Genomic DNA, 11,358 nt, shown 5'->3' with positions numbered 1-11,358 from the left:
TCCCTACAAGTGCAGAGAACCTCTTTGATTCAGCCCCATATTTGGGCTCCCATCAGGTCTGCATGCTGAAGGGGTAACTTTAGAAAAATATATAATTCTGATAAGAATAACACTTATAATTTGTACAATGTTTTAAAGGGTTCAGAGCATATACAATAATTCCTACAGAAACCTTGCATGACAGGTCAGTACGACTGTTATTTATTTAGAACCAGCGGGTTGGATCCAGACTCAATTGGCAGCTTCCACCACTTCCCCATTATACCATTGCAAGCCCACTTCATGTTTTATTTATTTTTTTATTTATACTTTAGACTTATTATACCGACCTAACCCTGGAGGGTCTCTGGACGGTTTACATGATACGTTCTAAGAACGTTGAGACCTAACTTGGGCCACATATTTTTTCTGGGGAGGGGCAGCCTACCGGCACCCAGGTGGTGGCTCCTTGTTGGTGGATCCAGGACAGGGAGGGGCCTCAGGATGGTACAATGCCATAGAGTCCACCCCTCAAAGCTCCTTGTTGTTGTTGTTCTGGCTCAGCGTTTTTTCTTCTTCGGCAGTCTCTGATGTTTTGTTTAGACGGCAGTCTCCGGTGTCTCCCTTTGGACGACGTCGGCAGGACCACGTAGGCGCACGTTCCATGCTCGCTTCCAGCTTCAGCTCCGTCCAGCAAGGCTCCGCCACGCCCCACGTGCACGCCGTCGCTCGCCTCCCGGTCTCCGCCTTTAGACGTCATCAGTTGCACAATGTTCTACACGATGTTCTTACTGGCCACCAGGGGTTGCTCTACCAAGTATCGCTGTCCGCCTCCACCATCACTGGGTCCCCAAATTCCCCAACGAACAGCATTTAATGGAGTTCAGTTGGCTGCAGTGGAAGTAGGGGCAGGGAGGCAGGAAAGTTCTAATCTGCTGATGAAAAATTTAGTCTGGACCCAAACCAGTGTAGTGAAGTAGTCAGGGCACTGGCATAGAACCTGGGATGCCTGGTTCAGATTCCTACTCCATCATGAAGCTTCCTGCCAGGTTCTCCCTCGCCACTGGTGAGGGATGGGGAGGTAAGGTTGCCAGATCCAGGTTGGAAAACTCCTGGAGATTTGGGGATGGAGCCTGGGGAGGACAGGGATCTCAGTGGGGTACAATGCCTTATAGTCCACCCTCCAGAGCATCCTTTTTCTCCAGGGGAACTGATCTCTGTGGTTTGGAGATGAGCTGTAATTCCGGGTAGGGTGGCCAGGTCTGGATTGGAAAATACCTGGATACTTTAGAGGTGGATCCAGGACAGGGAGGGGCCTCAGGATGGTACAATGCCATAGAGTCCACCCCTCAAAGCAGCCATTTTCTCCAGGGGAGCTGATCTCTGTCAGCTGGAGATCAGTTGTAAAAGCGGGAGATCCCCAGGCCCCACCTGGAGGCTGGCAACACTGGTTCTGGGGGCTCCCCAGGTCCCACCTGGAGGCTGGCATCCCTATTTAATGGGCCAGCCATTATCTCGTAGTCTAACCTTTCTCACAAGGTTGCCGTAAGGATAACACGACAATGGGAAAGCTATGCAGCCGTCCTGAATGCCTTGGAAGAATGGCAGGATAAAAATGTATTTGACTGATAATTTATTTGAATTATTTTTTATTCCAAACTTTCAGCAGTACCCTGTACTCCCCAGGTGGCTTGTACAATATCAAATATTAACACAGTAACAACAACACAGAATGACAATAAAGACAACTGAAATTAAATGACATATTAAAACACATGACAAAATAATTGATCTGTAAGAAGCAATGAATCGATCCAATCAGAGAGAAAGTAGGTGACATAACTATGTGTTTAACCATCTAAAAGTTGCCAAGGAAGGTATCAAGTAAACCACTGAGGGAGAGAATTTGGCTGGTCTGTCCACTTTGTTGTTGTTCAGTCGCACAGTCGAGTCCGACTCTTCGCAACAGCATGGACCAGATCACGCCAGGCCTTCCTGTCTTCTGCCGTCCTCTGAAGTTTGCTCAATTTCACGTTCGTTGCATCTATGACACTGTCTAACCATCTCATCCTTTGCCATCCCCGTCTTCTTTGACCTTCAATCTTTCCCAGCATCAGGGTCTTCTCCAGGGAGTGCTCCCTTCTCATTTGGTGGCCAAAGTATTTGAGCTTCAGTTTCATTATCTGGCCTTCCAGGGAACAGTCAGGGTTGATTTCTTTTAGGATTGACTGATTTGATCTCCTTGCAGTCCAAGGGACTCTCAAGAGTCTTCTCCAGCACCATAGTTCAAAAGAATTTATTCTTCGGCGCTCAGCCTTCCTTATATTCCACATGTTATGTAATGTTAACGTGTTTTATAGTTGAGTATTATTGTTGCTCTGACTCCGATGGTACAGGACAATTTTGAAACCATAATAAGCATAATGCCATTCTCTTTATTTTCTTTTAACAGAGGGAAATAGCTTCATACTCTAGAAGATTGAAGAGTCTTCCTGACTGAATGTCATGAGCATCATGAGAAATAATAAAATGCCTTCCCTGTCCAGTCATTTCGTATTTTGTACAGAACTGTCAAAATAGAATCTGGCCACATGTACAGCTGTACATTCTGGATAATCTGGATTTCTATGTAATTTGCACAAATATTTCAAAAACAGAATTGTGCAATGAATGTGTGGTTGCTACATGATGCCCCAACAGTTCAGTGTCCTCCTCACTGGTATTGTGGGAGTTTGGGAACCTAATCCTTTTCCTGTGTGGTACTTTACCATATGAATTTCTCACCCTGGCCATCTAGAATGACCTTCAGAGCGTTCTTTGGAGAGTAAATTTCCACCAGGGACTGGTCTTCTCTTTTTTCCTGGAGTGAATAAAACACCAGCAGAGTGGATATATGACTGATCCCGGATATTGTTGTAGCAATATATAGATCTTGCCTGTTTTGAATGCTTTCACACATGTATACCTTGTGCACATCTTACATTTGATGTTTAATAGGAGGGAGTAGAGTCTACGGAAATGAGCATAGCAGGGTCAAAAGGCTGAGGAATGCAAATCTAATTCTGATGCTTTGTCGTCTTTCTCCAGGTCTCTTTCTCTCTGTGCTTTGATTTCCACTCACGGCATGGGGTAGACTTCAGGGAGGAAGAAAACGAAAGAAAACCTCCATTATGACCTTTGTGGTGTGCCTCCGTTTGGAGCCCAGCTGCATGTGATGCTGCAGTTCTGCAACTGGAACTCCAAATGTGTAATCTGGACCTAAAAACACCTCAGAGGAGACAGGTAGATATGGGTTAGGGCTGCAGTACTGGGTAAGCAAGGGTCCATTTCATTTATTAGCTTCATTGACCCGAGGTCTTAAGCCAAACATACAAACAGGGTAAGCAAGGGTTAATTCTCTGCCCTCCTACTTTTTCCCCAGTTGACGACAGGCCCCTTGGGTATGGGGGGAAAACACAGGCACCCATATTGTAAAATTTCTATGTGGTTTTTCCTATCAAAGCAGCCAGGAAGTGCCATTTTCCACTGAGGAAGAAGTGCAGTAGGGAAAAGTGAACCCCCCCCTTTCCCAGCACCGTTGCTACAATCCATATCTCCTTCCAAGGGCTAGTTTTTAATGCCAAATTAAACACCTGCAGCATCACATAGTTTGGTCCTATGATGCCCAGCAGTGGGGAAGGGGGCAAACCTCCCCCCCCCGCATTTCTGTCCAGCGGCCCTTCAAAGTCTCCAAACAACATCAAGATAAAATCAGCCAGCCGGTGGAGAAGTAGGAAGCCGATGTTGCTCTCCAGCCCCACCTGTATGTTTAGCATGGATTAGTTATCTCTTACTGCACTTCAGTCGTCTTTTGTCAGGGTGGTTAACGACTGCCATATAAGGCTGTTTTTAAATTCCTCCAAATATGTTCATCAAAGCCTTGCCACTTCAAATGTGTCAGCAAGGGGAAAAGGCAGAATTGCCATTTCAGTGACTGCTGGGGTTGCCAACCAACCCCCAGGTGGTGGCTGGAGATCTCCTGGGATTATAACTGATCTCCAGGGAACAGAGATCAGCTTACCTGGAGAAAACGGCCACTTTGGAAGGTGGACTCTATGGAATTATATCCCATTGAAGTCCTCCCCGCCTGAAACCCCACCCTCCTCAGGTTCCACCCCCAAAAGCTCCAGGTATTTCCCAACCCGGCCCCATGTCCGCTTCCCCTGCTTTGCAGACTTTCGCTCCCCAGCTGTATACACACCTCACTCTTTCTGCTGAGCATCACTCACATATGCCATACTCATGTCATTTTGATAGGAAAAAGAGAGACGGGCTGCCCGGTCACACGGGTTGGATATCGCGGGGGGGGGGGAGGCGTGGCTGTTTGCCCCGGAGCGAACTACCACGTGGCAGCTGGATCAAACGTGGGACGCCGATGTCCCGTGGTTGGGGGGAGGTGCCGAACATACCTCACTCCTGCGGCGCGGCAAAGAAGCACCACCACAGGGGTTGTGTTGTTTTTTTTAACCCAAGGGTTCGCATGTGCTGTCGGGTGCTTCTGCGCACCTGTGGAGACTTGACCCCCCAAAAAACCTTTTTGCGACGGGACATGGGCGGGTGCCGGATGCCACGAGCTAACACCGGAAACATGATCTGACACCCGCCTTTGCCCCGTGGTTTCCGGAAACTAGTACCTCGGAGGTACTAGTTTTTTACAGTGCATCTTCGGAGTGAAGCCTTGCGTGAGCCACGGGAGCTCTACGCTTCCCAGATGTGGTGGTGAGATCGCACCTGGATAATCCGCCTATCTTCCGTCTCTCTAGTGTGCCTAATGCTCCGTGTGACCGGGGCCATAGTTGCTTCCCCACATCCTCCTGCCCAGGAAAAGCCAATCCAAAGGAGTAAAAGAGACCATCCTTGCATTCTAGTAGAACAGAAACACTTGAGATATTGCTCCCAGAAGGAAATCGGACTGACATAGGGCTTCTTCTTAAGCCGCTATTAATTTGCATATTCTAATTCATTTAAATGTGTGCAAATTTAAAATTGGCCGTTGCTTGGAATTAAAGCTGAACGTCCACACAAGTGGCCAATTATGACTCAGATTTTGGGTGAGATTGCGGTTGCTATGTCTTCTTTGGCCACTGTTCATTTGTATATGCTAATCGTTTAAACATATAGTGTTTTTAATTTGCCTACTGCCCAGAATTAAAGCTGAGCTTTTGAAAATCTTAAAGCAGCCAAGTGTCAAGAAAATAGAAGCAGATGTCTGAAATCCAGCTGCAAATCAACCCAAGATTGAGTGGATTAGTACTAAAATACTAAAAAAAAACCCCTCTTAGGAAAACAGTAATGGAAGGTGGGTTTGGCATTAACAGTCAGAAAATAACTGATCTCCATATTTGGTATTGGAAAGAAACTTTTCCATCGGGTCATCCAATATGAGAACCCCCAAGACTTTTTGCTTACTTCTTGTCGTCTGATTGGCTATACAACCTATGTACCTTTATGGTCTAATATTGTTAAGGGCCACAGCCTTGCTCTTCTGTTGTAGAATGTAATGATGGAGTCCTTTCTTCTGTTGACCATGAGGGACCAACCCATGAGGGACCATGAACAGTCTTTAATGACCACTAATGGCACACGGTTTAATATATTTAGAAATCTTCTGTGCCTTTACCACATAGACCAATTCAAGGTGGCTCTCAAAGTAAAACCAACACAATCCAGTCATAAAAACAAGAGTTAATACATGTCAGTATTAACAAAGACATATAAAACAAGCCTGGACATTAAAACGCTGTGAAACAATGCTGAACACCCTAAAATGATATTCATAAAACAAGCCTCAGGATAGAAGCAGAGAATTTAGGTTTCCAGGTAAGGGTCCCATTCCCTGGTGGGAGCAGGGGATCTCCTGTCCTCATTCCCACTGAGGGCTATTGTTTCAAGCAGTGGTGGGAGAAAACAAAATAATCCACAGCATTGTGTGCAGCACTACATCACTTCTGGCGAAAAACCAAACAGAAGTGACATAGGGTAGCTCTAGGCAATCACTGGAAAGTCTATGGTTTTACCAAAGATTTTTCTGAAGATTCCCAGAGCTAACTATGCCACTTCCTGTTTTTTACTGCAGCCAGTGTCACAGCCCTCCTCTATATCTCTGCCCACAATGCTCCTGCCAGTTGCCAGTGCCTGACAACCCTATATCCAGAAGCAGAGGTCATTTCGGGGGGGGGGATGCGGGGGAACGCAGTTCCCCTGGGTGAGGTGCAGGGGGCGGGGCACATGACGAAGCCCCGCCCCCTGCTTCCGGCCGCCTCGCTTCCAGCCCTCATTCAGCCAGGAGGAGGCAGGAGAAGAGGGAGGGTAAGTTGCTTCCTCCCTGCCTCTCCCCACCCCTGCCTGCCTGGGGCCAGGGAGGGCCTTGGCGGGGCTTCCTCGCACTCCCGCTGGCCTTGCAGGTCCACCACTGGGCCCCTGATGTCAGGGGGTGTGGCATATGCTAATGAGTTATGCTAATGAGTTCCCCTAGCTCTTTTTCTACAAAATGACCCCTGTCCAGAAGGCTTCCGGGGGATGTTGATGGTAAAAGGAATCTTATTTCTGTTGCTGTTTCTACAATACGGCTGTAGAGATGAACTCCTCTTTGGGGTCTGCTGATTTAATTCCACACCGTCATAGTGGAACAAGGTGCTTGTAGGGCCTATTTTGCTGTGCAAACTACCTACAATTAAGCTATTGACCTATATTTTGGATCACAAGCCACTGAGTGTGTAGAAGAAGGGCAACTAAGTCATACAGAAATCCCTTCTGGGAAAATCATGGCCTTGACCAGGACTGTGCCAGGAAATATTTATTTTTTAAAAGCTGGCCAACTCTTAACTGACGCTGGTTGCTTTGTCCTCTGTTGGACACACTTGGCGTTCAAATTGTTCTGAAGAATAAAAATTGATAGTAAAACCAGCTGTCCACTTACACTATTGTATTGTTGGTGGCTGGAAGAAAACCTAAATGTGGGTTCCAGTATATTAAACTCTTGAATTCTAATACTTTGCCCCCTTCCTCACGAGGGCTTTCCATACCACTCCGTAGGACAAACATATCCTAAAGAAACAAATATTTTTCACAGGTAAATGTTTTTTCAGAAAATTAAAATTAATACATTAGAAGGAAACAATTATAACATCATCCATAACCCAATTCCCACAAGTTCCATACATACCAGGACAGGGAGCCTTTTACTTTTCTTCTACTCCTCCAAGAAGCTCAGGGCAGACTAGTGATCCCGCCGCTTCCCTTTTATTATCACAACAACTCTGTGGAGTATGAGGAAAGGTTGAAGGAGCTGGGTATGTTTAGCTTGGAGAGGAGATGACTGAGAGGTGATATGATAACCATCTTCACGTACTTGAAGGGCTGTCATATAGAGAATGGTGCAGAGTTGTTTTCTGTTGCCCCAGAAGGTCCGACCAGAACCAATGGGTTGAAATTAAATCGGATTTCAGCTAAACATTAGGAAGAACTTCCTGACAGTTCGAGCGGTTCCTCAGTGGAACAGGCATCCTCAGGAGGTGGTGGGCTCTCCTGGAGGTTTTCAAACAGAGGCTAGATGGCCATCTGACAGCAATGCGGATTCTGTGAACTTAGGCAGATCATGAGAGGGAGGGCAGGAAGGGTTGCCTCAGTGCTTTGTTTCTTTCTTTCTTACACACCCAGGGAAATGCTGATTGCCACTTTGAGGTCAGGAAGCAATTTTTCTCCAGGCCAGTTTGGCCAGGGATTAGGAAGATTTGTTGTCATCTTTGGGACATAGAACAGCAGTCACTGCAGGTGTGGAGGGGGAGGTATTTGTGAATTTCCTGCATTGTGCAGGGGGCTGGACTAGATGACCCTGGAGGTCCCTTCCAGTTCTATGATTCTATGAGTCGGTTGGGCTGAGGGAGAGCTACTGACCAAAAGACACCCAGTGAGCTCTGTAGGCAAATGGGGGTTTGAACCTGGGACTTCCGAATCCTAATCCAGCATTCTGAGCAGTGTACCACACTGGATCTCATGATTGTCAGCATTAAAGATAGGTCCATACTTATCCTTAACACATCTAAATACCTGCTGTGTTTTGATTGTTGCTTACCACACAAAAAGGGACACATAAAAACTAACACTACTACCCGTATCCTGTCAAGTCACACCCAACTCATGGAGACCCCATGACCATAGTGTTTTCAAGGCAACAGGTGAGCAAAGGTGGTTTGCCATTGCCTTCCTCTGCATAGCAACCCCGCCTTTCTTGGAGGTTTCCCAGTCCCATCCAAGAACTGATGAATTACCCTGTTTAGCTACCAAGCTCCGATGCCAAAGAGCTAGTCTGGGCTATTAGGCTACTACCACCCTTATTAATAGACTGTTATATCAACTGTAGTACATATACAATCCAGTTGGTCCAGAAGTCCCTCGTGTACAGTGCCATTTCTTTCCTTCTTTTCTTGCCAATAAATCCTGGTATGGTTTACTGTAACAAACTGTGAAGCATACCTATTCTTGAACCTCACATAATCCAAAACAACAGTATAGCAAAATATAGTACTGTATATAGTACTAATTGATGGCATACTATTCAATGTTGGGGGCCTGAACAGGCCAATGTCCCCTCTTTCTCTGTTTTTTGGGTCAACTTCTTTAAATGAAGCTCAACTGCCCTCAACACCGCATGTTGAAGGCAATGAGCATGCCCAGTCCCCATCAGGCATTTTGCATGATGGAGTTTTCTCCATCATCTTAATTTACAAACTAATGTCTTTCTGTATACCTGGACAACCACAAGTATATAGGAATGTTCTTGACCTCTTTTGTAGGCAACTCTTTTGATTGCTGTCTTGATAAGCATTGGAATACTGAATCAGAAAGAATGGTAAGGACACACATGACCAAGGTGAACGCCAGAAGAGGCAATAGGTGAACACCTTTCCATTATGCTTACACTAAGACCTCAAGGACTGCCTCCTCCTTGAGCATCTTTTAAAAGTTATATTTTAATTTATATTCAGTTTTTAATTTCTGCAAACTGTTTTATAAACCAATGTTTGGTTTCAAAGTGGGAAACATACAAACAGGCAAATAAACCAATGCACGCAAATAAAATCCTGACATAGAAGTTAAAGCTTATTGCTCGTCTCTAGAGAATACTTTCATTTCCTAACTGAGAGTAGACAAACTGGTAACATAAATGGCTGATTGGGCCCATAGTATAACCAGAGTCCTCACCCTCTTTTTAACCTAGTTACAGATTCTCAGGACTTTTAAACAAAACTCACCACATTTATTTGAGGGCTGCTACATTCATTAACAGCTTAGAATAATTGATTACAATGTTTTGGTTGGTTAAAGGTATCCCTGATTAATTATGAAGACTTTTGAAAAATGGATTATTTTTAATAAGTACATTAAAACCCACTGATAGCAGGTGTATAATCTCAGATGAGGCATCTCCCCTTTATTTTCACACATAGGAGGGAATACCTTTTCTAAGAGGGTGTGACATATAAAATAAAAGGAAACATACTTTTAAAGTTTAACTTTATTCAGTTGAAAATGTGTGAATTCATTGACTAACAGTATAATCCTATGCAAACTTTAGTCTAAACCCAACGATTTCAATGGATTTAGACTAGAACAAGTCTGCATAAGATTTAAGCTGGCCATCTGGCCTAGGGGAGATGTCTTGTCCCTGTAATAGAGGCTTGCTATATGGAAATAGGCAGCTGGAGTTTTTCCTATCATAACATCACCCTGATGAATGACATCCCATTAAAACTTTATTAAAGGGCAGGACATTTTTTTTCTCCAAGCCAGTTGGTAAATCTAATATATTGCAATATAAAACCCATACTAAGGATTCTTTAAATGGTTAATACCCCTCCCCTTTATTTATTTGTTTAAAATCCGTGTTCTGCCTTTTGTACCATACTTGGCCCTCAAAGTAGCTCTCAAAAGAACAGTGAAAACACAATAATTAAAATTCAATAGATTGAAAAACACACACATAAATTTATGACACCTGAACGTCTTAACCCACACGGAATAGCCAGTCTACTAAAGCAAAATAAATCACAACGTAATGTTAGTTAGTTAAAAAGCATCTCTAGGAAGATAGGTCAGGGTCCTGTTTTTATTTTAAGAATTGCCTTTTTATACAAGTCATGTGAAATACACACAGCAATGCGGTGGGCTACCACCACTTTCTTACATATCTCCTTCAAAAAGAAGTTTCATCCTGTATGAACACATTGAGACACAGAGAAGTTACTTCAAAAGGAGAAAGTCTAATGACTGATTCTATGAACATAAAAAGGTCTCCCATTCTAAGGAAGAAAACCTCATCGCAATCGAGCGCTATTTACTTGGAAGTCAACACTTTGAGAGGGTCACGCTGTTAGTGGCAATTCAAGTTCCATTGAAACAAATGAGGGGCTTCCTTTGGAGAAAGAGACCCTTGCTTGGTATCCACGGTGCAAATTAATGGGGGGGAGGGAGCGGAAAGTGACTTGAGTGTATACTCCCCCCCCCTTTGCACTCTTCGAAGATCTCGCGCAGTTTGCACCATATAGCCATCCAGAGCAGGCTTTGTGGGGAATCACTCCTCGAGTTGCAATTCATCCTAAGGTAGGGAGTTACCATATAGCAAAAAAGAGGACCTATTGCCCGACTGACTGCTTCAAGTGATCACTATTTAAGCTGCGATAACTGCTAATAACGAGGAATATTCCTAACCTTCCAACCCAAAAAGTGGACATTCTCGTCATTTTTTTTAAAAGAGCCCAAAAGAGGACGGACACCAAAAAAAAGGACATGTCCTCTAAAAAGAGAACATCTGGCAACCCGGTCTAAGGTAACAAATCAGTGATGCCCTGTTTGCCAGTAACTTCCCCAAGTGTCGCCCTTATTTAAATACATATACACAGCCTCCCTCCTCCTCGTCCCGAGATCCCTGATTAGAATATTACAAATGACGACTGTCTCTAAACCCCCCTTCTCCCAGCCCCCCTCCCTCTTTGCACGCTCTTTCCTGTTCGCGCGCACACACACACAGCCGAGGCGCGCCGCGTTACCCGTCTGAAGACTGGCTGCCTGGCGCGCGCCCTGTTTCCCTGCAAAGCGGCTGAACTTTAGGTAAAGGGCAAGGTAAGGGCACCGCGGCAGCATCCCGGTCCTGAATGGGCATGTGCGAAGCTGGCGCGGCACATGCTCACTCGGGGCGCGTGAGGAGTTTGGAGGACGCGTTGGTGCCGGAGAGCGGCTCGTGCGCTTAGCGGGTGCGGACTTTCCAGCCGGAGCGGCAGCTGCTGCCCCTTCTCCGCGGGCCGGTCTCCTCGCGCGCAGGCGGCTGCGGGGGGACGGGGA

This window comes from Gekko japonicus, unplaced genomic scaffold (genome assembly GCF_001447785.1).
Source record: "Gekko japonicus isolate JY-2015 unplaced genomic scaffold, Gekko_japonicus_V1.1 scaffold898, whole genome shotgun sequence".
NCBI classification, from domain to species: Eukaryota; Metazoa; Chordata; class Lepidosauria; order Squamata; family Gekkonidae; genus Gekko; species Gekko japonicus.
This window is presented reverse-complemented; position numbering follows the sequence as displayed.